Source organism: Aquila chrysaetos, chromosome 5 (genome assembly GCF_900496995.4).
Source record: "Aquila chrysaetos chrysaetos chromosome 5, bAquChr1.4, whole genome shotgun sequence".
NCBI lineage: Eukaryota > Metazoa > Chordata > Aves > Accipitriformes > Accipitridae > Aquila > Aquila chrysaetos.
The window spans coordinates 11110930-11137637 of record NC_044008.1 but is presented as its reverse complement, the minus strand read 5'-3'; the positions used below and the strand labels follow the sequence as shown (position 1 = coordinate 11137637).

Sequence of the window (26708 nt, the reverse complement as noted above, 5' to 3'; positions counted from 1 at the left end):
ACCTGCACCCAGGGGCCTCGGCGAACCGGCGCCGCGCAGGGCTCACGCCGGGGGCGCGCAGGGCTCACGCCGGGGGCGCGCAGGGCCGCCGCCCGCGCTCCTCCGGCGCCACCTGCCGGCCGCGCGCTGCCGGCGGGCGGGAGCTGCCGCGCCTCCCCCCCGCGGCGGTGGGCGGCGCTCCGACCCTCAGCCGCCAGCGCGGGGCCGGCGGGGGCCCCCGCACCGCCGGGCAATTAGTACTAATAGAATAATGGCGGCAGCCGCGGCGAGCCAGCACCGGGCAAGAGCAAGAACCGCGTGTTTGCCGTCGTCCCGCCCCGTCCCACGCGGGCCTTGCCCCCCCCCCCCCCCCGGTACCACAACGTCCTTCGCCGCTCCCCCCCCCCCCCCAAGCCACAATTTCTGGCTCCAGCCGCGCCTGCAGCAACCGTACCGCGGCCGCGGACGGGGCAGGGGACGGGGGAGCGGCCGTGCCGTTCTGCGGGGGGGGGGGGACGGGACGACACCGGACAAACCCCGGGCGGTCCGGCTGGCTGAGAAAACCCCCAGCAAAGAAAGGAGCAAGCGCACCGGGACGGCAGCGCCGGCGAGGTGTCCCGGGTGCGCCCGGTCACGCCCCAAGCAGCCAAACCCAGCCCAGGAGCTGCTATGCATTTGATTTTTAAAAATGCGTCTTCATTGTGCTCACCGATGCGCTCTAACCGAAATGCGGTCATTACAAACTGCTCAGGTAAACGGTGCCAGCTAGAACTTTTCACCCAAGCAGAGTAATGCAGCTGTAATGCCTTCATCTTGAAAAGTAAAATGTCATTTTCAATTTTACACATTAAGTTACAATTTAGAAAGATTATAAAATTTATGATATGAATGGTATTAGGAATGATAATATAATCGAGAATGATTTCTTCTTTTTTAAAAAAAAATGTGAAAATCCTTAAGTACCCATTCCATTAAGTAGCAACAGCAGCAGCTTAAAATTGAAAACAAAATTATCTTGGGATTTTTATTACTCTTATCTTTTGTGAATTTTTCTCTTCTCTAGGAGGCTTTATTACTACCAGAGTCTCAGTGCGGATTTTGGTCAAACTCAATTTTTAGGTAAAAGTACTCCAATATTTATGCCTGATTTCTCTGCACCTGGTAGGAAAAAAGGGATCTGACTTCTGCAGTATGAATGAGCAGCAGTAGCGCTTCTCTGTATTTCTCTCTCCTACAATAAGCATGTACCGGTGATAGAGTAAAACTTAACCAGCCATCCCTTTCATTACCCACCAGTAATTGCAGCATTTATTTTAGCACTTAAAACTCAACAACCACTGCGATGATCCAAAAGCACAAGTCCCATTGGGATTTAAGAGCATAGTAAGAATTCTGAACATCATTAATGTATTATAATATGAATTATACTCTTACTGTTCTTAAGTATATAGTATTTTTAATAATCACTGCAAGCAATGTAGAGTATATGCATTTTAAGCAGCAGCACTGAGAGCATTATGAGTTTAATGTTGCACATTGGGATGATTTTTACCCCCCGTGTGTAAGCCTACAACAGGACAGCATCCTGGGCAGCACAGTTTGTGTACGTTACTTCATTTCTTTCCCAGGCTGGACACCTTTACTCAGCTGAAGTTATGTCCCCCAGTGCAGTCTGGCAAAGCTCTCTGCGCTGTAACTCAGCACTCAACAAGACACAGAGCCATCACCTGACGACAGCCCCTTCTGCCTGCTTCTGCTGTGAAAAAGAGTTGGAAGGACATGATACTCACGCTTTAACTCACTGGACCAGGTGCAAAACCAGTATAAATCACCATCTCTCCATTGCATTCAATAGTGTTAGCTCAGTTAACGCTAACTGAAAATTTAGCCCTCAAGGTGTTTATGGGGAGGGGGTTGCATGGTGGCTTTTATAATTCTCTTTTTAAGTCAAAGTTTCTGGGCAGCACTACTCCGACGTGCACAATGCTGCAGCACACCTGCAACATTAGGATAAATTCCAGATACGTACCTATATTATCTCTTTTAGCAAAGGGGTTGCTGTACTTTAAAAAAATCAGTTGTAAAAGCTACTGGACCTCTTAAGTAAGTTTGGTGGCATCAGGAAAAACATAAGCAACGCTTCTATCAGCTGACATTTTGAATGCACAAGTGTGAGCTATAAAACCTCAATTTGCACAAGCACTGCTATCAGAATTTGGGAAATAACACATTAGCTGTTTTACAAACCAGATTACATTACTAGCAGGTTACACTGGCATTTGTTCTACACCTCGGTGGTGAAAAAGGCTGAGATTAAATATTGTACCTGTAGCCCAGTCAGCAACTTTGCACACCACCAGGTGGATTTTAAATATTTTCCGAGTTTTCATTTGCAGTACGCAAAATTTGTGCAAAATTGTTCACCCCAGTATCCTAAAAATATCTTATCAATGCTGTGATCTGCGTATGGGTTATAAACCTAGAAGAACGGTAAGTTTAATGGAAGGAAAATATTTAAGCATTGAAATCAAGCAATAAATGTTTTATCCAGAGAACATTTTTAAAACAAAACCATATGTTAATTGTATGCTAAAACGTCTCTTAATTAATAACTAAACCAACACACATAAAAAGGCACTTCACAACAACCGATACTAGATCAGCCAAAATTAGCTGATTACGTGGCTTTTAGCAGTAGTGAGCCTGCTCTACTGATCTAAATCTAAATGCTGAACTGCTGAACCCATTTTCTAGGATAAATTTAGCTGTTCTTTCGTGTTCCACTTTTCTTCGGTACTTGGATCAGTTATGCAGTGTATAATTATACCAGCGCAGTCAGACAGCACTTTCCATCTGAATGTCTCAACATGCTTTTCAGACTTAATTGCTTTGGACTTGGAAATCCTTCATGACGTAGATACTATTAGTCAAATTTAATAGAGGAAACAGAGTCATGGAAGAGGGGAGTACCCAGAAGAGGACTGAAGTGAAGCCTCAGTCTCCTGAAATCTACTTTTTTTGCCACCTTGCTTTTGGAGACATGTGAAATCAAGTTGGTCTTCAAGTTTAGCTTCTGGACTTACTAGGAAATACCTTGCTCTTGACAATGGTAAGTAAGCTTGACACCTACCTTACACATAGACCCAAGTAAAATCCAGACATTAAATAATTCCGCATTGTCCTCCCAAGTATCCATTGAACGTATCCATTCTCAGAGGGTGCCTAACACGTACCTAAAAGCTCAGGCATGGGGCAAGGCGCAGTGGTATCTTTCCCACTCTTTCTAAACACACAGCATCTCTTGGTACTAGGACTTAAGTACTTATACAGAACATGAGACCAAGCTCCATTTTTTTCTCAGTGTGAGAGAAAACTCACACCTTGCACCTCTGTGGAGAGTGTTGTATCATTTCATTTTATATGAAAGACACCTTTCCCTATTGAGCTATTTTTTAGCAGAAAATAGACAAAATTGCTTAGGGTTTTTTTTTTAAAGAAATCTAGAAAACTCCCTTCAGCAGTAGTTTTTGGTTGTAGATGTCAAATTAGCTACTCAAATAGTAGAGAGGAAAAAGGTTTAGACATACCTATATTCTCAAAATATTTTGTCAAGTAAATGAGTTTAATATATGTGAAATCTCACCTGTTTTGCCCAAATTTGCCCAAATTTCCTTATCAGCTGACTACCTTTGGAGCTTGGACAGAAGGGAAAATAAACCCCACATTCCCATTTTTACACACGGTGTCTTATCACATCTTTCACCCTGAAGAATTCCTAAAATGCAGCATAAACTTCAGAACTGGAGGACGCCTCCCTGTTCAGCCCTAACAGCTAAGAACACCACCTCTTGCCGTTTTAGTACCTTGGCTTATCAGAAGGACTGAAAATTGCACCTCTGGCACCTGGAGCCTTGACACTGGCTTGTCAGGATCAGGAAGCTGGTTTTATTTTCATATTTGTTTTTCTGGGCTGTGGGACTGTCTGGTAACAGCCGTGCCCAAGCTGAGGGAAGAACTGAGAACAGTAACAGCTATTAATGCTACACACTGCTTGTGTTAACAAGCCCAGCTGAAAGGCAGGGCTTATTATGTGGAATACAAGATCATGAAAAGGAAGGATACCTGCATAGCAATGTGCTGTATTAAACGATAAATCAGTCATGCTGAAAGGGAGCAGAGAGGTAAAATGCTTATTAGCATTTCCCAGACATATCTTGCTTATCTAGGTCACTATCAAGTACTCTCTACTTCTTTGTCTGCCAAAGATCTAATTCTTTTATAATGCCTAGAAACACATGATGAAGTAAAATAGTTAATTAATTGTTAACGTGGGTGGCATCATATGTTGTTCATGTGTACCTAAGTAGTTCTGCAGTTACTTACACAGACGTACATGCAATATCAGAGAAAATGAATCCAGAATACACCCTTCTTCTCACCCTGACCAGCACTTGCCTCTTTACACCATCTTGCATTTTGCAAGCAGTATGGGCTGTCACCAACACAGAATTCACAGAGGTCATAAGACTGGAAGGATTCAGCAGCACAGCAGAATAGAATTGCAAGGGGAAGGTCTCCACGGGAGTTGCAGGAGACTCCTCCAGCGTATGTTTCAACAAACCAGGAATGCTAAATCCTCCTCCTTAGGTACAACCATACAACGAGGACATAGCTGTTTATAGGATCAACTGCATCCCAATGTTCTCAGGCAAGCCCAGCCAGCTATTTCCTCTAACTCACAGTTCTAGTTAGGAGTTAGGGGTAGCTCAGATGCCTGGATAGAAGAAAAAGCACTGATTCCTCATGGATGTTGTTAAGGATGTGAAAAGAAAGTAATCTCAGAGCCCTGTAGTGAATATATAGTCACAGTTCCAGGTCTGGCTTTCTCTTTGCTATTACTGTTTATATCAAGTGCAGGTGGTTAACTACCAATCATTTGGATCCCTGGATTAGCATTTAAATGCCTGAATATAACACCATCACAGGAATATGTGAAGGAGTATGAGAAAACTGAGTATACTGATAGGTGCCCTTAATTTAGTAGCCCTCAGCTTAACCTTTGACTTCTGTTGGGCATTTATACTGTATTAGGTTTGTGTGGCAAGGTTTTGGTAGCGGGGGGGGTTACAGGGGTGGTTTCTGTGAGAAGCTGCTGGAAACTTCCCCGATGTCCGACAGAGCCAATGCCAGCCGGCTCCAAGACGGACCCGCCGCCGGCCAAGGCTGAGCCCATCAGCGATGGTCTCCCACTAGCCTCTGGGAGAACAGATTATAGAAGGGGGAAAAACTGTGCAACAGCAGCCGGAGAGAGGAGTGAGAACATGTAAGAGAAACAGCCCCACAGACCCCCAGGTCAGTGCAGAAGGAGCGGGAGGAGATGCTCCAGGCGCCGGAGCAGAGATTCCCCTGCAGCCCGTGGGGAAGACCACGGTGAGGCAGGCTGTCCCCCTGGAGCCCAGGGAGGTCCGCGGGGGAGCAGATCTCCACCTGCAGCCCGGGGAGAGAGGACCCCACGCCGGAGCAGGGGGATGCCCAAAGGAGGCTGTGACCCCATGGGAAGCCCGCGCTGGAGCAGGCTCCTGGCAGGACCTGTGGCCCCGTGGAGAGAGGAGCCCACGCTGGGGCAGGTTTGCTGGCAGGACTTGTGACCCCGGGGAAGGGACCCACGCTGGAGCAGTCTGTGCCTGAAGGACTGCAGCCCGGGGAAGGGACCCATGCTGGAGCAGGGGAAGAGTGTGATGAGTCCTGCCACTGAGGAGGATGAAGCAGCAGAGATAACGTGTGATGAACTGACCGTAAACCCCATTCCTTGTCCCCCTGTGCCGCTGGGGTTGGGGCGGGGGGGGGGGAGGTAGAGAATATGGGAGTGAAATTGTGCCCGGGAAGAAGGGAGGGTTGGAGGGAAAGTGTTTTGAGATTTGGTTTTATTTCTCATTACTCTACTCTGGTTGATTGGTAATAAATTGAGTTAATTTTCCCAAGCTGACTCTGTCTTGCCCGTGACGCTAATTGGCGAGTGATGTCTCCTGTCCTTATCTTGACCCATGAACCCTTTGTTATATTTTCTCTCCCCTGTCCAGCTGAGGAGGGGGGAGTGATAGAATGGCTTTGGTGGGCACCTGGCATCCAGCCGGGGTCAACCCATCACAATACATATAATGTTCCTCCCTTATAGCTATACAAGTGATTGTTAGTGACAAAGATTAATCTTATTACTGGCTTCCTCAGTGTTAGGATGGAGAAACATTGGGAGATAGATGGAATGGTTAATGATGCATGTGGCATGCAAGAGAAACTACGTAATTTACTGGGAAAGGCACTTGAGGAAAGAGTGCTCAAACAACACATTGTTGCTCCTCTTTCCAGAATAAAAAGAAGAACAAATTGGGATTTGTTCATTTCTTTGCCCATGCTTCTTTCCCCAGCTAAGAATTCTGCAATAGAAAAATTTTCATTGCTCTAAAATACGTGCTTTAATAGTGAGGGTCATATGTAAAACAACATAAACTTGAGTTGTTTTCGCATTCTGGTATCACACATTTGAGACTAAGGTATAGTTTGCTACAAGCATAGCTGATGGATCAAATGTTGTTAGCAGCAGTCTGTGCAAATGGTGCATGTTTCAGGACCAGTGAACATTATCTATAAAAAGGATTTGAGGTAGATACTGCTCTGTCTCAAATTGTTCACACACTTCTGAGCACTAAAGATACTCGTGAGTGCAAAGAGCACGTTCAATATTTAATAATACAGTGGTAGAAACAAAAACAGTCTGAACCCTGTGTGAAGGCTAGAATGGAAATAGCTACGGCGACCATGGTGGCAGGCAGCTGATAACCAAGCCGTCCTGCAGGACTCTGCCCGCAGACTCTACAAATGAGCTGCAGGACCCAGGGGAACTTACAGAGCACTGAGCATCCTTCAAGCCTGCCCAATTAGACCAGTCTGCAAGGACTTTAACAGAGTATCTCATCTTTTAAAGGAGCGAGCAGAACCTCAGGTAGTATAAATTACTCTTGTCACTTCAATTCCACCACCTATTTAAACCAATTCGCACCATTTACCTTAGTGAGCAAAGCAGAAATGGACCCGGGAATAGGTATTACGCCGTATTTGCAGATTTAAACCCTCTTATTCTCATGAAAGAATCGTGCCTGCAATGCATAACCCATTTTGTTTCTGATCTAGCTTAGACAGCCTGCAATGGCTGTATTTTTTAAAAGTGTAATGGCACTAATCACCATGAAAACCAAAACTATATAAAGCAACCATCACAGAGCCAGGAGACAACAGATATTTCCTGTCCTAAGTAACAGTTTTGTTTAAATACACTATTACCATGGCAAAATGATAATCTTCCAGGATTCACTTGAAAGTAGTTAATACCTGGGTTTGATATCTACAAATGGAGTAAATGCAAATTTCCATTGCAGAGAAGTCATGTCTTCTAATGCCCACTCAATACTATTTCTGATAGTACCCATTACAGATCTATGAAAGCCCTATTATTCAAGCATTAAGTCTTGCTTGCTAGGACAGATGTGATGAAGTGCTATCACAAGTATATCATCTACTTTCAGGAATATTACCTTCCCAGAGCTCAAATTATTTGTTTTTAAAGAAAAAAAAGGCAAATGAATACAAATTGAAAAGGCAGAGAAGATTATTTCCAATGCTCTGAATTTAGAACAAAAATTCTCACTGCTATTTCAGTATAAAATGAATGCATTAATCCTGAAGCACAGGCTAATTATATTATGGACATACCATAATGTGATTTGTTTGGAATGGTTTTTTTTCTGCTAATTTATTACTGGTGTACAGGCTTTCCTTTTCTGATAGACTCAATAAACTTTTCATAGACATATTTTTCTCCATGTGCCTGCACTCAACATCACTATCACTTCACAGCAGGCATATGGAGTAACTGATAGACTGACTATTTTAAAGAGTTCATTGTCATGTTGGATTTCACTTCAGAGTTGACCTCAAGCAGTTTCTGTGCTGAAATGCTTTGTGTGTCTGCAGTTACAGCTAGGCACTTGCTTTCAGAAATGCTGATAAACAGGCGGCTTGTACAAACAAAAGGCAAAGCACTTTGTACAGACTAGTAGTATTGATAATAATCCTTTCCACTACTCTGCTACAGAGTCTGAAGCCAGAAGGGACCACCTGAAGCGGAGCAAAGGATTGAAAAGAGGTGAAGGGGAACAAGCGAGGAGAGGAGAGAAGGAGCACACACACCTGGATGCAGAGATGTACGGGCAACACTGTCTCAGAGCTGGCATGCCCAGAAACCTAATGCAAGAGGCTGGGGAAAGGCACGTATAGAGCCATGGCACAGTGACACACACCCTTTATTAGCAGGAAAGGCAACACTGCAGCATTCCCTCTTCCTGGCCCGACACATAAATGTACATTTTCAATGCCCTGGAACGGCAGCTTGCCAGCATACATAAAGTGAGAGATGGAGGAAAGCCTGCCCATACACTAAGCTCGGTAAGGAGGAGAAAGCTGGGAAGCAGGAGTACGTGTAGAGTCCTCCTTAACATCCGAGATGTAGAAGCTTTTTGTCCCTTTATTCACCACTTTCTGCACTCTTTGAATTATCTTCCACAACTTTTTTTTTTTAATTAAAAAAAATATAATTTAGGTACTTACACTGCATAAACTACCTTTTTAACATATGATGTTGAAGTTTCCCATACATTAGTCCCATATCTATATGTTGCCTGAATTTTGCAAGTATGTCTTGTGGTATATATACCGGTGTTGTATACTGTATCAAACTGGAGACTGTTGTTGAACTGCCTTGACCTCTATATCCTTTGTGGAGATACTGCTTTTCTGAACACAGCTCCTCCTCTCCAATTCACTTAATCTCTTTTTTTTTCCTGGAGTAACACATTTATTGGGCCATATTGACTCCAAAGGACCACACTAAATCCAGTCTGAAGTAAAACCTTTAAATTGCAGATATTGTACATGTAGGTAGGGCATCAGTCAATTCCTTCAATCTACCGATCTGCTTCTAGTGCACCTTCAGCAACTGAATAAGGGATGATGATCTCCATTTCTGGATGACTGGTGAACTGCTATCAGGTTTACCAAGTAATGCTGTTTACTTTTATGAATCATGAAGCACATTAGTGCTCTTCCAGACTTCTGCAATCTCTCCATTATTTAAAGATATATTAAAAATGAATACCACTGGACCAGATGTTTTCTCAGCTTATTCTTAGGGTTCCTTAGATTCTTAGGGTTCAAGATATTTATGCTTCATATTGTTATTCATCCCTTTAGTTTATTCGTTAATTACTGTTTAATTGCTTTCCTATCAGAGGAGTATATTGTTTCTTTCTCTGAATAATACAGCAGCTATTTTGATTGATTAACATTGATAGTTTGATTTCTTTTGCCAATATTCTGAAGACCTGGATTAGACATACAAAGCTGTTAAAGCTTAGTCAGTGAGCGGCCAAAAATTCAAGAATCATGTGTCTAGGAGGAAATCAGGCAAGAAAGAAACTGAATCCATAGCCTAAGGCACCTTTGGCAACAGAGGCACACACAAGCTACATCAGGGAGGACAGAGTAGGCACAAATTATGCATTCTCTAAGCCCGTACACAGGTTGTTTTTTCTTCCTGAAATTTTGGAGTATGCAGTGTGAAGGGATTCTTATGATGAGCAGGTGGGAGTCTCCTGGGCTGCTCTCCCAAAATCCAGCTCTGAAATTCCACCTGGCAACACGCAGCACGGCTGTTTTGCTGACTGTCTGCCGTGCACCTTGCTCTCTCCCACATCTGTAGTGCCAGATTTTTCAGGTCTTCTGTATTGATATGGTTGTCTTAATTACATATTATTTGTATCTTTCACCAGTTATTTTTCTTCTGGGTTATAAAGAAACAAAAAACTGCAAACACAGCCCTTCTACGTCTTGTGTTCTGGAGTTTTGGATGGAAGGATCCTGCAGACAAGAAACCAGCTTTTTTGTCAGTTATCTATATTACAGTATCATCTGGAGATCCCCAAACACTTTCAGTCTAAACTGGAACAAACACATGGCAAATGACACTGCCTACTGTGAAGAGCTTACTGTCTCAAAAAGGATGGAAAAAGAAATATAATTACACCATTTTTCAGTAGCATAAAGTGATTAAATCAATTGCCTCATGAAACACAAGATGTCTGGCAGAAAAGCAACTTAAAGCTGATCTCCAGAGGTCTTCTCCAAAAGGCTGGTATTATTCCACACAGATTCTTTAGTCACTGATATTTAGAGTCCTATGATTATTTCCAGTATTGTGTTAAGTTAGCTTTTTTTGAACAAGAACAGTGAATCAATTACAGTATCTCAGAAATGATCCCTCCTTCTACTGGTACCAGACATTGCTGAGGCTCGGCTGCTGAGTGCCTTTACAAATAGAGGTCTCCAGAGTTCTCATTCCTGATACAGTAATTACCGCTTAGAGAGGTTGGGAAATGATTTCATAGACTTTAAGGATCATATGATGGCAAAAAAAAGTAATTTTATTTTAAAAACCTAGAAGATAGTGAGTAATAGCTGCTGGTTTGATCTGCCAATTTATTCCAGCTATCCGAAGCAGGAATTTTATCTTTAACTTACATCAATCCTTCCTAGATACATTCACCACTGAAAACTTAACAAGAAAATTAATTAAACTGAAATAAGCAGACAAATTAAGAAGACTCACTAAATTCACTACAGCAGCTGATGAGGCCATCACCAAACAGAAGATACTAATGAAGAAATATTTCTTGCAAAAATATCCATCATCCTGAAATTGCTCTGTGAAAAAAAGAAACACTGATGGTTTTCTTCTGAAGCATTTATTACTAATTTCAACATGATTAAAGAAAAAAAGAAGTATTTTCCTGCTCCTTTCCAATAAAAGTGATTACTCAAAAGGAAGAGCAAAATTGGACACTGCAAGGGCATACTTCAGGCAAAGCAGTCTTTTAACACATCTAGTACTTTGAGATAACTGCCTCATTCAGGGTGAAATGTAGCAAAGTCACCAGATCCTCAAAGCTAGACAAGCAGATGAAAAAATACAGCACTTGCAATTTGAGGCTGACGCAATAAATACAAATAGCCTTACTCTGAGTCTTCATATTGCAAAGAAAAATTAACATTATCATTAATGATCTGGATCCTTTGCTCATATCTCTTTACAGCTCAAGGCACTTTTGCTGTCCTCTCTTGTAGGGACGTATGAGCAGATCCATCCCCCGCCAGCAGCAACAGCCCATGGAAGCTCGGCAGTGCTGTCAAGCAGCATCCTTAATACCCCACCAGGGAAATGGGCACAATAGCACTTGCCTATCTCACGTGGTTTGGGAAGACAGATATATGATAGAGAGGCTAAAATACACAGAAATGTTAAATCCCAACCATCCTTGGGGAATTTCCTTCCCAGATGAAAAGATTTTACTTCCAAGATACTGTCCTTGTGCTCAGTTTGAATCTTTGCTGTTGTGACTCCATCCCCCTTGCTTCAGTCACACCCCACGGCGTTACCCCGAGCACACCTCTGCCGTTCTCACATGCGCACTGCAATATTCTCCCACACCTTAACTCCTCCCTGAAAATATATTTTAGGTCCGGTACTTTGCATAGATTTTTTTAAACCTCTGCTCTGAAATCAATCCCTTCTCACTTAACGTTATTAGTGTATTTGTAGGTATTCCTTTGATTTTTTTCCAATCTCTCAATATTTTAACATGCCCAGAAGTCTACATAATGTGTGTCCTTGTTTAAAGAAGTGTATCAATGGTGTGATCCCACTAATAGAGTGTAAACATGATTTTTTTTACCTGTTTCTTTGGTATTATTATTATTATCAATTATATGAGAAATCTTTGTCAGCATTACCTGGAATTTTCCTTCCTACACTGTAATTCAGACTATTAATCATTACATTTATCAAGCCACATTTTGCTGAGCTGAATCTCTTCTTTTTTTTTTTCTTTTTTCTTTTTTAATTTATTGGTTTTGTTCTGTAAACCTTCTTTCTGCCCCTCTGTGGTTTTGTACCTTTAATGGTATTTGAAACCAACCTTTGTATCGCATGCAAATTTAATGAACATGCTGACTGCCTCCTTCTTCCAGATCATTAAGATCATTAATGATGATGTTAATCCAGGCCAAACTTAAAATCTCCCCTGTGATACTTCATTAGACACCTCTCCACAGTTTAACATACCTGGCCATATTTACTCTTGTTGTAAACAAAGGATAATTTCAATGAATTGTAAAAACTTGCACCAATGTATGCAAGCAATGACTCTGAGCCGTTACCTTTCTTCAGTAGGCTTTGTTTATAGGCACGTACTCATTTTACAGTGGCGTGAAAATGTGTAAAGCCAATTGTAATTAATTTTGCAACTAAGATTTCATGCAACAGTATCTGACATATCAGTAAATCAAGTGCACTATTGTTGCTGCTGTCAGTCTCACTAAAAAAAATAACACCACTCATAAGAGGTTTTCCTTTCTCTTAGGAACTATGATTATAAGTCTTGGTTATACTTGTCTTATTCCAAGCACAGCAAACCTGCAGCAATCGGTCAAAATCTATTGCATTGGACAGTCTGTTTGACTATGGCTGTGTAACTACAGCATTTCTGTTGACATTAGGTGACATGACATTCTATATTGCTACAAAAACATTGGAAAAAAAAAAAAAGAATGAAAGAAAGTTGGCTGACTAAGCCAGTCTTCTATGCATTTGCCATGCACCATTGAAATCGGGAAGTACTATTATGTCACTACTGATGATGGAAGAGCAAAGCCACACAGAGGACAGAAAGAAGCACACAGGACAATTTATAGTCCAAAGGGACAATTGCAGCCCAAATAGCAGACAAATAATCTCCCTAAATGGAAGGCACTTAAGCATTTCATAACGGATCTACGCCCTGCATGGAAAGCTGCCATGGGATGACAGGGTTCATTCTTTGCTTTCCAGGCTCAGCTATTACCCATGCCACTGCTGCCAGCGGTAGATTGCTGAGTACCTACACACACACCATGAGAGTCCCAAGCCCAGGGCCACCTAAAGAGACCCAGACTCACCTCCCTGCCTGGAGAGTGCCCTAGACAATTAGCTAAAAGCTGCTCACTGTCAGAGAGGGTCAAGTTTCTTCAGTTGTAGAAAAAAAATTTAATTTATATTGAGCCCAAGGAAGGAGTGAAGAGTGAACACGATCCTGGAGCTTAATAAATGGGGAGCTCAGCTGAGGGGCAGAAGCTCTTCTTGCTTTGTACGTATTGTTCAAACATCCACTTAATGTGCAAAACAGCCATGCCTCATATAAACTTGAACAGACACATCATTGCCCAGAGTGTAAATGCATTGGTATCTTCTCTCCAACAGCAACCAAAAGAGGATATCCAAGGAAGAATATCAAATAAGGCAAGCCAACAAAGACACTTTTCTAACCTACAATAATTTGCCATTCAAGCATAACCTTAGCCCCATGTGGTGCTTTCTTATTTAAGAGCCTTGATGGGTTTTGCTTTATAAACTGGCTCAGAACCCTTGACTGTAACCTCAAGGCATTTGTGAAGACCTGCAGCCATGAGTTCCAGCCGAGCTGTATGACGGGTCCTGCCTCCTTTCTGCAGTTCAGCCTGTTATCTGATAGTTTCCTATAATGCCTCCTACTTCTAGTGGAACAAACAGGCTGGTTTTACCACATTTACACAGTTTGCAGAGATGATAGCTGGATGTGGCCCCTCAAGCAAGCAGTTGGAAGGGATCTGCTGCCTTGGAATTAGCACGTATTGCAAAGATCAAATGAGGTACAAAAAGTAGTGGAGGAAGATGCCAACATATTATAAGTACTGTAAAAAAAACCAACTGTGATTTTATCTGATTATCAGTGTAATACAAAACCAATTGACTCTACAGATCAAATATCTGGTGAGTTTGGAAATACCTTTAAACTATAGTCTTCAAAAGTATTTATGTGATTCATAATCTTTCTCCTTACCTCTGCCCATGTACTTACAGCTTTTCACTTTACTTCTACGACTCTAAAAGATGTACCCTAGGCCTAATACCAAAGACCAGTAGTGTCCAGAGAATAAAAGACATTGAAGTAGTCCTCTTTTTTTTTTTCCTTCCTTAAAGAAAAGCATTTTGTCCATTGTCAACATGGTAATTAAACAAAGCGTGCCAGGGGTGGTAAGTGGAGCTTTCACAGAAACAAAGGATAATTTTTTCGTGTTGTTGATAACAAGGGAAAACGGTTACTCAATATGAAATGAAATACAGAAGAGATTTGCAGGTAGAAGAACCAGCTGCGATTCTGAGAAGTCACAGTAACTCAGTTTCAATTAAAAGAGGTGAAGTTCTAAAGTGCAGAGTTTCACTAACCACGAATTAAATAGTTCTGCCAGAGGGAAAAGGAAAATGAGGAATGAAATGTAAAACATTGCCCATGCCCTTTGTTACACAGAGAAATTCATTTCTTGTACAATGAACGGGTATCTATCTCAGTGCAAAGCCACTGTCCAGCCCATTTGTAATTATTTTGTGGCTTCTTTTGCTAAATACAAAAAGGAATAGCAATTGGAGGGGGGGAGGAATAAAAAAAATAAAGGTATTTCTTATCCCCTTTCACAAAGTCTATAAGCTTCCTGTATACACCATGGGAACTACATCTCTTTTGTAACCATTTCCAACCTGTATCACTAAAGAAAGCTTTAAGTGCCAAGTAAAGTAAATTCCTTTTGTTACCTTTGTAAACCCAAAGAGTTTCACACATAGGTTCACTGCTCCAGGTCTTTGATTTCCTGCACGTCAGTTATTGGACTGGTCTGTTAGTAGCACAGCAATCCTTATTTCACCTCCTCAGTTCCACAACCAATTGCTTGGAGACAATACAGAGATACAGATTCCTCTTCATATTACTTTTCTGGTTCATTTCTAGTATTTTTAAGAATTTTTGTCCTCTATGTTAATGAGTGCAGGGTTGGTCCCTAATACTTAGCCTTGTATTTCCCAGTCAGATTAACTGCCAATTAGTGATAATTGGACCTGGCAACATTTCTGTTAATGGACACATATGTAGTGTGAGACAGGATGAGAGCACTAATTAATTTCAGATAGGTCACTCCTGGCTGTCAATTTTTCTTTGAACTCTAGGTGTGTCCACATAATTCTTCCTTCAAATTAAATTCGTCGGAAGGTATTCAGTCTGAAATGTAAAATTGGACAGTACAGTTAAAAATGCTGTAGTTAAATCTGAACAAATATTGACTTTTCTACATGTGGATGGGTCCAGTTGCCAGGTGGGATCCTTTTTTTGCTCATCTACTCTGCAAGTCATTTCTTAGGGAAGAAACTTTCCTAGTCTGTTTGCAGTTCCTTTCATTTCTCAGTTCCTCTGCAGGCTGCTGCAGCATTTGAACTGCAAAGACTTCAGGGCTTAAATCAAAAGATGTAGCGAGAAGGGAAAAGGCTTTAATTGTTAGTTTGGTAGATTTTATACAAATATTTGTCCTGGTATTGGGCTTTCAAAGGCTAAACAAAAACCTAAAAATTAAGGGCCTTTAACAGTTACTGCACTTATGCTTAATACAAGTGAAAGAATGAATATGCCAGACCTCAGACCCCCCCCCCCAATACTTTTAAATAAAGTCTAAAATGTAGCCAGTCATCTTTTACTGAAATTTTAAAAGCTGTTTCAAGAGGAGGCACCTCTAGTTCTGTGGAGCTCTTGCTGTTAGTACATTTTTAGATGTGTTTCTCCAATGTGAAATTGTCCCTCTCTAGTTAAATTCTAAATCAGGACGCCTTTCAGTTATAGCTGTAGTTTTTTCTTTCAGTGAAATATTAAAGTCTTTCTTAGGACAGCGGAGTTGAACCAGTCTTTCAAACTTTCTCAGTAATCTCATTTAAGGTCATTTCTACCTTTTTAACCAGGCTATCAATAAAGGTCACAGAAGAATCCTAGCAAAAAGTAAAATAAAATAAAATAAAAAAAAATAATTTTAAAAATATATAATTCTGTAAAATGGTTTTAATTGATTGCTGGTTTTTTGCTCCAGTATTTTGTAACCTGGAAAATATATTTATGCCCAAAAAGGCTTTACAGACTGCAATTATGAATTTACTTTCAGAAAGTAGAAGTGACACTATTAGCTGCCACAGAAGTTTAAACAATGACCACAATAAAATGCAATTTAAAATGTTATTATCTCTATCTGATAATTTATTGGATGGCATACCTTCTTCCCTTCAGCCAATTCAGTAAGTAAAGTGACTTCTTTCTGGAAGCAAATATCCTAAATAATACTAGAAGTCTGACAACTAACACTGTAATTAAATACCCCCTAGAATGAAAGAATAAAATCTCATGCTTGTAAGTCAAAGAACAGGTCTGTGAAATCCCAATTCAATATAATACTTGAGAACTTTTTAATTATTTTGAACTGTGATAATCTATTCTAATTCTGTTTTTTTATTTGGTAGAGGATAAGGAAATGTGCAAGTCCTTGATTTCCCATCCAGTGAACACCACTTTGCCACTTCAGAGTTCTGAGTGACACTGTCATGACCAGGATGGTCCAGAACCTTGAGGAAGATGTTTCCCAGTGGAAAAAGAAATTTTATGGTTGATAAAAACTGATTTTTTTTTTTATGTGGTGGTTTTGTTCTAGTATAAATAGCAGAATCTGAAAGTGATTCATTTCACTTGTCTTGCCTTCTTTCACTGCTGTATAAAAGTTTGATTCTCTTTTATTTTTACTTTTGACATCAAATAAACAAAATACATTGGACGTTCTGAAACTTCCTTTAATTTTCATCTACAGAAAGTTTTAAAGGTTCAGAAAATTTGTGAATGAAATACAGATAGAAAGATCTTGATTTCTTATGAACTCTGACAAGGCTATAGACTATAGACACAACAAAATATATATTCCATAGAATTAGGTGGCAGTAAACTTTAGTTTTCTCCCTCTCATCCTCCAGGAAAAATGGATCTCTATTTTGCTGTACCTTCAGTGCATATACCAAGCTGACAATGTAATCTGATTTGTTTAAGATCATGTATCAACAGAGATGATGGAGTCACACACCCTACAGAATTTACAATGTAAACTGATGTACATGCATCACAGAAGATACGAAGTACAGCAAAACAATTGCTGAGTGCTGAAAATGTAATCTATGTTCAGGTTTGATGTATTTTAAGCTTTTTATGTCACGTCATTCATCCTTTCCATGACAACGGAAAATAAAAAAAAGCACAAATTTTCTTCTCTCCTTTTTTTTTTCTTTAAAAAAAAGTCTTTCCTGATTTACGGTTCAATTTTTATGTGTTTTACTGTGCACAGCTAAATCAGTTAGCCTTTACTCAGCAATAAAGGTAAACCAGTCTAAGAAACACAAGAATAGGATTTTTTTGTTTTGTTTTGTTTTTTTCTTCTTATCTCGGAAGATTTTATTTCTATACATATATCTATACATCTCTATGAAACTCCTGGATGAAACCCAGCCCACCCATGATTTAGGCTCTGCTTCACTGTAACAACTTTATAAATCTGGACTATTAGGATGTGACAGGAGATCTGGTCTAGCTAACATTTCTGCCAGATGTCATTCCACGCCCAAATAAAAAGAGATCTCGACCAAAGACCTCTTGAAGGAAACCCACTCTATTTAGTATAATTTCCTTGATACACTGGCTGCACTGTCACCTCTAGAGACCTGAACACCTTGCCTGTATGAACTGTGCTTGCGTGCACTGAGAGTTTGCCTCCCTGCTCATTTGGGATCCAGCTTGCTCAGTAATCCTTAGAAGGGCACGGGATGGCAGGGGAGCAAACCCACACGTCCCGTGACTGCTCCCTCCTGCTGGCTATGGTGTGCCCCAAGTAAAGCCTTTTCTGTTCCTCCTTCTGTGGACGAGAACAGTTGCAGGCATACATTAAAGAGACATGGGGCACAAGCAAAAGCAGGCAAACAGGAACCCAGTTTTAACCTAAGAACTATGCTAAACATCCAGGTGGAAAGAGAAAGCTCAGGACCAGAAAGCATTCCACATTTTTTTGGTTTATCATCCAGCCTAATAAGAGTCATTGAAACTCCTCAAAAGCCTTTCATAACTTGTTTTTGTTGGCAACAGTCATTCATGATTGTTGAAAACAATCATCCATGCCAGGAAAGGTTGTGGAGTCTCCGTTGTTGGAGGTATTCAAAAGCTGTCTGGACATGGTCCTGGGCTCTCGGTGGCCCTGCTTGAGTAGGGACGTTGGACCAGATGATATCCAGAGGTCCCTTCCAACCTTAACCATTCTGTGCTTCTGTGATATGCCCCTGGAAGCACGTGTCCACGCGTACTAATGGATTAGTTGATTACATTGAAAGAGACAAAACTTAGTTCACGAATGCCAAACTCCTAAGCACAGCCTTGGTGAGTTTCCTATATACAAGCTCCAGATGCCTTCAGGTAGTGCAGGAAAACCTTGGGAAATAAAAAGCTTACCTCCTAGGCAAAAAACCTCTACAAAATGAAATGCTTAGTGAAAGGCAATAGCATGTTACTTTACTCTTTTCATTCTGAAAAATCACAAAGGCTTTAAAAACTATTAAAGAGGAAAATCTGAAAACAAAACAGATGTCACTGCAAAATTAAGGCTCCGCAGGCAAATACTCAAAAGTCCTAAAATGCAAACCTAAGTCTAAATGTGTCACTTTACAACCACCCCCAGTGAAATACATCTGATGCATAATACATTTTTCACTCAACACATAATTAGCTGTTGGAACTCATTGCACCAAATTAACATTGAACTAAGACCTTGGCATAATTCCAAAAGGTATCGGGCATTTCTGTGGAGGTCTTGACATGGCCCTTTTCAGCAGAAATGCCCCACTAACCCATCTTGGGAGGCAGGAAAATATTATTATTCTTCCAGCTGATGAAAGTCCAAACTTAGAGCAAACTAAGTGGTTTGCCCAAAGTCAAATAGGAAACCTCTGGAAGAATAAGGAGTTCTCAAATCTTCTGAGAAGCAACAAATGAACACAAAGTTTTCTGTCACCATGCATGGGCATCCTTTTTTTAACCGCATCCTTTGAAACCACTGCCACTGACGGTGCAGGGACACTCATTACATGAACCTACTGAACATTGCCACGTGGGAAGCGCTGAGCACCTGGATGTGCAGAAGCGGAGAGGGAAGTGTTTGCAGCTGGGCTTCATAACCTCATGGCCATTCCCCTCCCTTGTCCCACAGAACCACCCTGCAGTCTCCATCAGCCTGAAGTAGGCCAATTTCCTGAAAAGCCCTTTTGCCCTCGGTTCCCCTGTTAAATGGGACACCTCCGATCCCAGCCCCGCTTTCAGCTCTGCGCTGCGCCGATCCCCTTCCCGTGCACAGACTCAGGGACCACATGGAAAGGGCTTTCCCTGAAGGACTGCAGCATCCTAACACTCAGCACAAGCGCTGCAATGGTGCAGTTTAATAGCTTGTGATGAGCTCAGCCTTTCCTCTAGAAGATAAAATGCTTTTTGTGATCAATATAAATTAAATTGAGGATGAACCAAAGCAGCATTGTTTTGCTGAGTCTGGAGCAGAGAGCTGCCGTGGGGCAGCCCGCTGAAGTCTGCATCAACAAGCAACGGTATGTCCCCAAAGAGACATCTGTGCTGCCACCTTGGAGATGTTTGAAACTTCAGTCTGGAACCTAAAGCTGAGCTTACTGAGATATAAACAATTTTGTCCTAAAAGAATTTTTCTACTTATAACATCAGAAAATGTTTATTTTAAAATGGAAAATTTTCAATTTCAAGCATTTGGAAATCAAAACCAACCTATGCATTCTGTTTAGCTTTATTTGTATCTGTTTCAGTGATGATTTTTATGTAAAGTTTTCCTTAGTCACAGAATGATCTATAGACACTTTGCAGAGATTAGTAATGCAAGTTCTAATGCCATTAGACAGAAGCTGACACTCAGCCTTTCATATTTTAATTGTGAGGACTATGGAACTATAAGTTCCATATATCTACATCTCTTTCTATGTTCTAGAATAAATGTCCAACACATACCCTCAGAAATGATACCTTTTTTTTTAATAGAGATGGGGAAAAAAAACAACAAAACAAAACCCAGAAGCAATATAGTCCAATTTACAACTGAAAATCAATCATTATTAAAATTGGTAACAGCATGAAAAATACAGGGTGATTTGGGGTCTCTCTGAGCAAACTGGATAATAAAGCCAACCTATAATGAAAAAGAGTTATCAAGAAATGACCAACAAAGCCAGTAAATTTTACCTATGCCAACTAGCAATTATTAGTTTTTTATTCTGTCTGCTCTAAGCTTAGGGTCCGATAACTAAAAATAATTCTGCAGAAACAGAAGGAGATAAGGATGATCATCTGTCTGTGCAGTACACTAAATCTAAATACTCTAATCTGATAAATAATACTGGATTTTTATTATTGGATTATTACACATTATTCCAATGAGCTCACCCCCTCCCTGCAGTCCTATTTCCCATCAGTACCCACCTGCAGCACCGTTCAGACTGTAACTTGCCACTAATTGCATTTTCCCTTTTTGTGGCTTATACCAGATCACTTCAATTTTCTTGATTTCTCTAATATTTTCATTCAGAGATTCAAATGACTAAACCATCAGACAAAAATCTTTTTTCTTTCATTTATTGATATTTTTCTGTCTAGTTAAGTCCTCGCCTTTGTGGCCAAAATTCTGTCATTCCTTCTTGCTGTATACCAGCCTTCTACCTTACATCATGACTACACTATCTGACACTGCAACAAAGTCACAAAATACATTTAAATAAAAATGTTAACCCACTTTTATAGTCTTGTTTTATTAAATTTAATTACAGAGTGCACAAAAAGTGACAGTCTATATCAAAAATGTTTCATGACATGGAATAAGGAAAATCAGGTAGAGAAAATAGTATATTAGTAAGGCAATTTCTGCTAAAAATACTGCTTACCCTATTATCTCCAACACTTCCTGAATCCCTGCTTTAAGTTAGATTACCTAATAATTTTAATAGCTTTCCTTACAAAATTATTCTGAGGCAGACTAACTTTACAATGACTTTTTTTTTCATCAGTATTAACCCCAATAGTTCCTTTTCTTAATCTAACCTCATTTGTTTCAGTCCTGTATCTTCTGCTTTACTATGATCAAGTCAATCAAGAAATTTCCTTAGGTGCTTGATACTAGTGTTCTGAAGGTGATTATTGAGCAAGTTAGCAAAACCATTTTTTCATGTGTCACTTTACATGTTTGTTTGCCTCTTTTTGAAGAGCGTTTCCATAGAATCATAAAATGATTTAGCTTGGTAGAGACCTCATGAAGTTAGCTATCTGGCCCAAGACCCTGTTAGCCCAAACCCAAATAGACCAGGTTGCTCAGGGTTTTGTCCAGTAGAATTTTGAGCATCTCCAAAGATGGAAAGTCTAAAAACTGTCTAGGCAACCTGCCCCAGTGCCTGACTGCCTCCATGGTAAAATGTCTTTGCTTATGTCTAACGGTAATTTCCCATGTTCCAACTTGTATCCTTTGTCACTTGTCCTATCACTGTGCACCACCAAAAAACATTTGGCTCCATCTTCTCTATCCTCCTTACCCCCATTATGCAGTTGCAGATGGCATTAACATCCCCTATTAGCTTTCTCTTATTGAGGCTGAACAGACCAAGTTGTCTCAGCTCTGCCTGTATGTCATGTAATTCAGATTAATTTTAGATTACTTTCCAGTTCCTTTTGTTTAATTTGATTTTGTAGCGGCCATAAATAAATGTGTGCGTGCCTGTGTGTGTGTACGCACACATATATATGTATATACAAACACATACATGCACACACACAATTTTATGCACACAAATATGCACACAAATTTTAATCAGAATGATAGAATACCCCAACATCAAAAAGCAAATGGCATTATGGAACTGCAAGTTGTCACTACATGTGTCACTAGATGTTCATGTCTGGAAACAATATTCAAGTTTTTCTTTCAAAGTCTTCTACTTCAGTGTAGGCAACGTTGGTAGCCTAGAAAGAGCCAGGTTGTAACCTCAGCCATAGTAAGAGGCAGCATGGAGATGTCCCACGAAATGGGCATTAAACAGTCTGAAAGCGACTCACCATTTAGTCCTATTTCTTAACTCCTACCATTGAGGGAACAAATTATGCCAACGCTTTTTGTGAAATGGCCTTTCTTTGCATCTGGTTACCCATCCTCCGCAGCAAAGGCAGGAAAAGCACTCAGTGATCTCCTTTCTCCTGCACGCTTCTCAGAGCCGGATGGAGCAGCGAGGTGGACAAGCAACACAGAGGAAGGTGACAGAGACTTTGCTATCCCACCACCTGGTAGGAAATGCCCCCCATGAAGAGATACTCATCCGAGGCATAACTTCCCCCCTTGCCTTGTATTCCCATAAGCATATTTCTGCTGTGATTGTGGGAAGTAACTGGCAAGAAGCCACCAGGGACATTCACGATTAACAAGGACCTGAGAAGGATACTCGGGGATGATTTTACTCCCATTTACTCACTCAGGATGGGTGAGTAAGGACAAATGAGGCCAAAAGGAAGACGAAAACAAAGCGGCAACTTACCCCGCCCAAAGCGAGCCTGGTTTCCATGTCACACTGGAATACGGTGTTCGCATGGTTCAGAAGTTATTTTGTGTCACTACATTTGGTGTCTCATTTCTGCAGCTACAACTGAGAAAATATGCAGTTGAACTACAGAACATGCTAGGTTCCCAGCAAGGTTTGGCACTGCACATAAAACAGCACACTGGCACCGAGCCGACAGCAGACTATGTTTAACAACTAATGATATACATTACCATAGCCTTGACACTAAAAACACATATCTAGTGCCAGTCATTCTGTTGCCATTTAAATTCATATACATCTTGGGATGGTTTCCATCCATGCTGGCAGCCAAAATGTAATGAATAAGGAGGCTCCACTTTGTAGATAAATAAAAGCAAATGTGGGATGTACCTAAATGGATATGACAGATTGTAGGAATAATTTAAAAATGTAAGAGTACAACACAGAAATGTTGGCATTATCCATATAGAGGACAAGAATTCATGAATTATATGCTATTTGCTAGACCAGAAAAACAGGAGAAAGTACCATAGATGTTCAAGTCCTTCAATTCACACAGCAGTAAAATAATAAGGCCTCATACTTAGTATTCATTTAGTGCCTTTTTATTTGTAAAGCCCTAAGCTCTCTACACACACACACACAAAATGATTCTGAACATGAAGCACAAGGCAATGAAGCAGCTTGTTTCTTCTCACGTGGAAAACCAGCACATAACTAGGAAAGATGGCAAAAGGCGTTGTAGGCCATACCTCAAACTGTGAAAGAGCAATGCAATTCATGTCACTGGGGGTCTCCCTGAGGACTCCTAGCATTGCATCCTGTTAAGCAGCACTAAGCATCCTTCCTAAGATCCACTAATGGTCATCCACTTGTTATTGGCACAGTTCTGCACATAAATATATCTGAAAAGTCAGAGTCTGGAAAGGAGGAACTATCTCATAAACGAATAAAAACTAGAAGGCCTTTTTTAACATCTATTTATTACTTTGCTTACTAGCAAGTGTGCCATATTTAAAGGACTACCAGTTTGGACAAGATACTTTATTTACACAGCTCAGTAACAAAACCAGAAGGGTACTAGAATATAAAAAATAGCAAATATTCTACACAGATATGAATTTTTGTTTAAAAAAAAAAAAACAACTTTAACAATAGTCCCCAAATTTCCATTCAATTCTTAGAATATCCTACTGGTTTTCCTTGTACTTTTTTCCTTTCTTTTTTTCCCTTGTACCTTTTCCTTCTGTAACAACTTATTTTTATCTTTTATCACTATTGCACTAGAAACAGTGATCATCTTTCTGTATTGTGCTTATATAGTGCATTGTAAAAGTATGGAAGTGGAGCTCGATACTATTATCTGAAAAAAGAAATAAACAAAACCTCCACCAGTGAAATCCACCATTTCAGAAGTCCGTCCTGAATTTGAATTATTTATTGCACTCTGTATATTGTGGTTGTCTCCTTTGATGACTAAGGATAACAGAATATCAGTAGTAAAAAAAAATCATCTAGGAAAAAAAAAACGGTTAAGAGGAAAATTATATATATAAAGAGGGAAAAACTTGTAAAAATCCTTTAAAAAAAACAAACTATAGAAACTTTATAGCAAATACTGTTTTCAAGCACTGTGTCACCTGTGGTGTGCCAGGCTGAAGCATGGAGGAATGAACATGGTCTGTGTTCCTTTACATTAACTGTATTTATTCTCTGTGCAGGTAGCTTTCTCTTGAAAAAGTACCATATAGTATGCCATTGCGAGAACATGAATGTAACATCTCGGAAAAAAACTATCAAGAAAGGTGCAAAACAAACATCCTGCCTGCTTGTAACATGGCCCAATAACTTTACAGATAGTAATAATACTATTCTATTCATACCACACTAACAAAATGATATGCTAAGCTAAAACTGGGAATATTAGTATGTAAATTGCCTGGAGAAATTATAATTAAGAAAGGTAAACATATAAAACAAAACTGTATTAAGCTATATCAAAGCCACACGGTTGGAAAAAATCCAAGTAATGTGGCAGAATTGACCCCAAGGGGGCAACTTTATCATTCTTATAGAAAAGTAGAAAAATGTAAGCATTAGGCTTATGCATGGGAACTGTGGAGATATTAAATACTGTGGAGATGTGGAGATACTAAACATGGAGATATTAAATACTTTGAATGGATATTAGTGACCCCAAAAGATGACTGTGGTACTGAGCTGGTGTTAACACTGAGTAACATGTAAATAGGAGAGGCTCTAGTTAGTATTTTTAGTATTGCATTTTAAGTGGTTATTCAGAGAACCTCTGTTTTAGGGATATCCAAAGTGATACACTTGTGCGGGTATGTGGTTGTCAGCATGGTTCCTCAACTCTTTTTGAAAATCAGTTTGGTTTAATGCTGTTGCATGTGGGACATCCAAAAAACATAAACACTCCAAAGCACAAGCCTTTGTTGAAAACGTTGATTAGCCAGAAATAGTAACAGCTTGTGAATACTCAGGGAACATCTCGATGATGAAAATAGACTACTACACCACCTGAGCAGGAAGTGACCTTTTAGGAGTTCACTGTGGCAATTATTCATTAATATAGACTAAAAGATTAATTACCATGGGAACATTCACTGTAAACCCTGAGCATGCAAGTGAAGACAATCAGAAGTTATTTTTATTTGTGCATACTAAGCTTGAAACAATTTATATTAATGTGATGATGTATCTGTATTCTTATTGTACAAAATAATAGTACCTCTCAGCTAGCAAGGGCTTAAAATGTGTTGGAGTTTCTTCCTGTACGTTCTTGCACTTCTGCCAATATAGCAACAGAAGTGCATCTGAAATGGATAATAGAGGGGTTTGGGTTGTATCAATCATGGCTCAATGAGGAATTTAAAAACTGATTAAAAAAATAACAGTGGGGTTCTGTACCTTCTGGTCAGCCTACACATGCATATGCATTCACACACATTTAAAGAGAAATTAAGGAAACCTGGATTACAAGCACTGAAGCAATACATTAATTGAATTAATGTATCTTCAAGATGATATCATGCACACTCCATTTTCATGCTGACTCCAAACACCAAGCTAGCAGCTGTACTGCTCACTTCTTTCCACAGGGGATGGACCGCTATTATTTGCCCAGATGACCAAACTGAATATGTGACATCCCAATAAGAGAGAGTACCTTGTGTAAAGGACCCCAGCTCCTCCCTATGCTCTTTTATAAACATAGTTGTGATGATTATTATATTAATGACTCCTCCTGCAATAGGCTCAGAGCATGAAAATGCACTTCAAAAAAATTAAGATATATGAAAAGCTATTTAGTCCAGAAATTAGGAGAAAAAACTTCATCCTTGCTCCCTTTCCATCCCTTCACCATACACCCAAATCCAGTAAATCTATGATTAATACCACAAGCACCTCTAATAGTATGTAGGGACTACTAGCTTTGCTAATTCAGATGACCTGAATTCACCAGTGATTGCAGCAAAACCCCCGTGATTTCTCACACTCTAAAGACAAAGCTTTGAAAGGACTAGCATCAGCACCCAAACTGCACCTGAAAACAAACCAGAAGCCAGTGTTAAAGAGAATGTATCAATGGCATGAATATGTATTTCGCAGAATACCTTCGGATAAGTAAGTTTTATAAAGACAAAAATAGCAGGGTAGTTAAAAGTCTTAACTTGGTTTGTCTTGAATCTCATTCATTAGAGGAATAGATCTTATCTACTTAGAGATATGTCCTTAGTATCACAGCAGGATATAAATAAAGGCCTCCTATGTTATTTTTAGACAGACTCCTCATAATATTAGTAGAATACTATATGTCTTACTGCTATTAAATGAGCTCCCACTGATTCTAAATTTCATTAGGCTCATAAACTCCTCCAGTTGGCAGAGAAATTACATTTCCTGATTTCCAAAAGCTGCATAATGAGTCATGACCTATCCCTTCCCTTTGTCTCCTCAGAATACCCTTCTGATAGCTAATCTCCCCCATATTTTTTATTTTCCCCCAACACTCATACAGGTATTTGCACACACGCACAGGTAATAT

The 26708-nt window shown here is 40.1% G+C and overlaps 1 protein-coding gene and 1 long non-coding RNA gene across 18 annotated transcripts in view; one reads left to right on the top strand and one right to left on the bottom strand.

Annotated features, from left to right (window-relative positions):
- CACNA2D1 (calcium voltage-gated channel auxiliary subunit alpha2delta 1) overlaps positions 1–26708 on the bottom strand; it is a 436639-nt gene that overhangs the window by 292018 nt on the left and 117913 nt on the right. The gene's annotated exons all lie outside the window — the stretch shown is intronic.
- Positions 636–11441, top strand: LOC121233313. The gene is made up of 4 exons (XR_005932416.1): positions 636–730; positions 1608–1789; positions 2858–3088; positions 8129–11441. It is a non-coding gene; the product is annotated as an uncharacterized LOC121233313 (long non-coding RNA).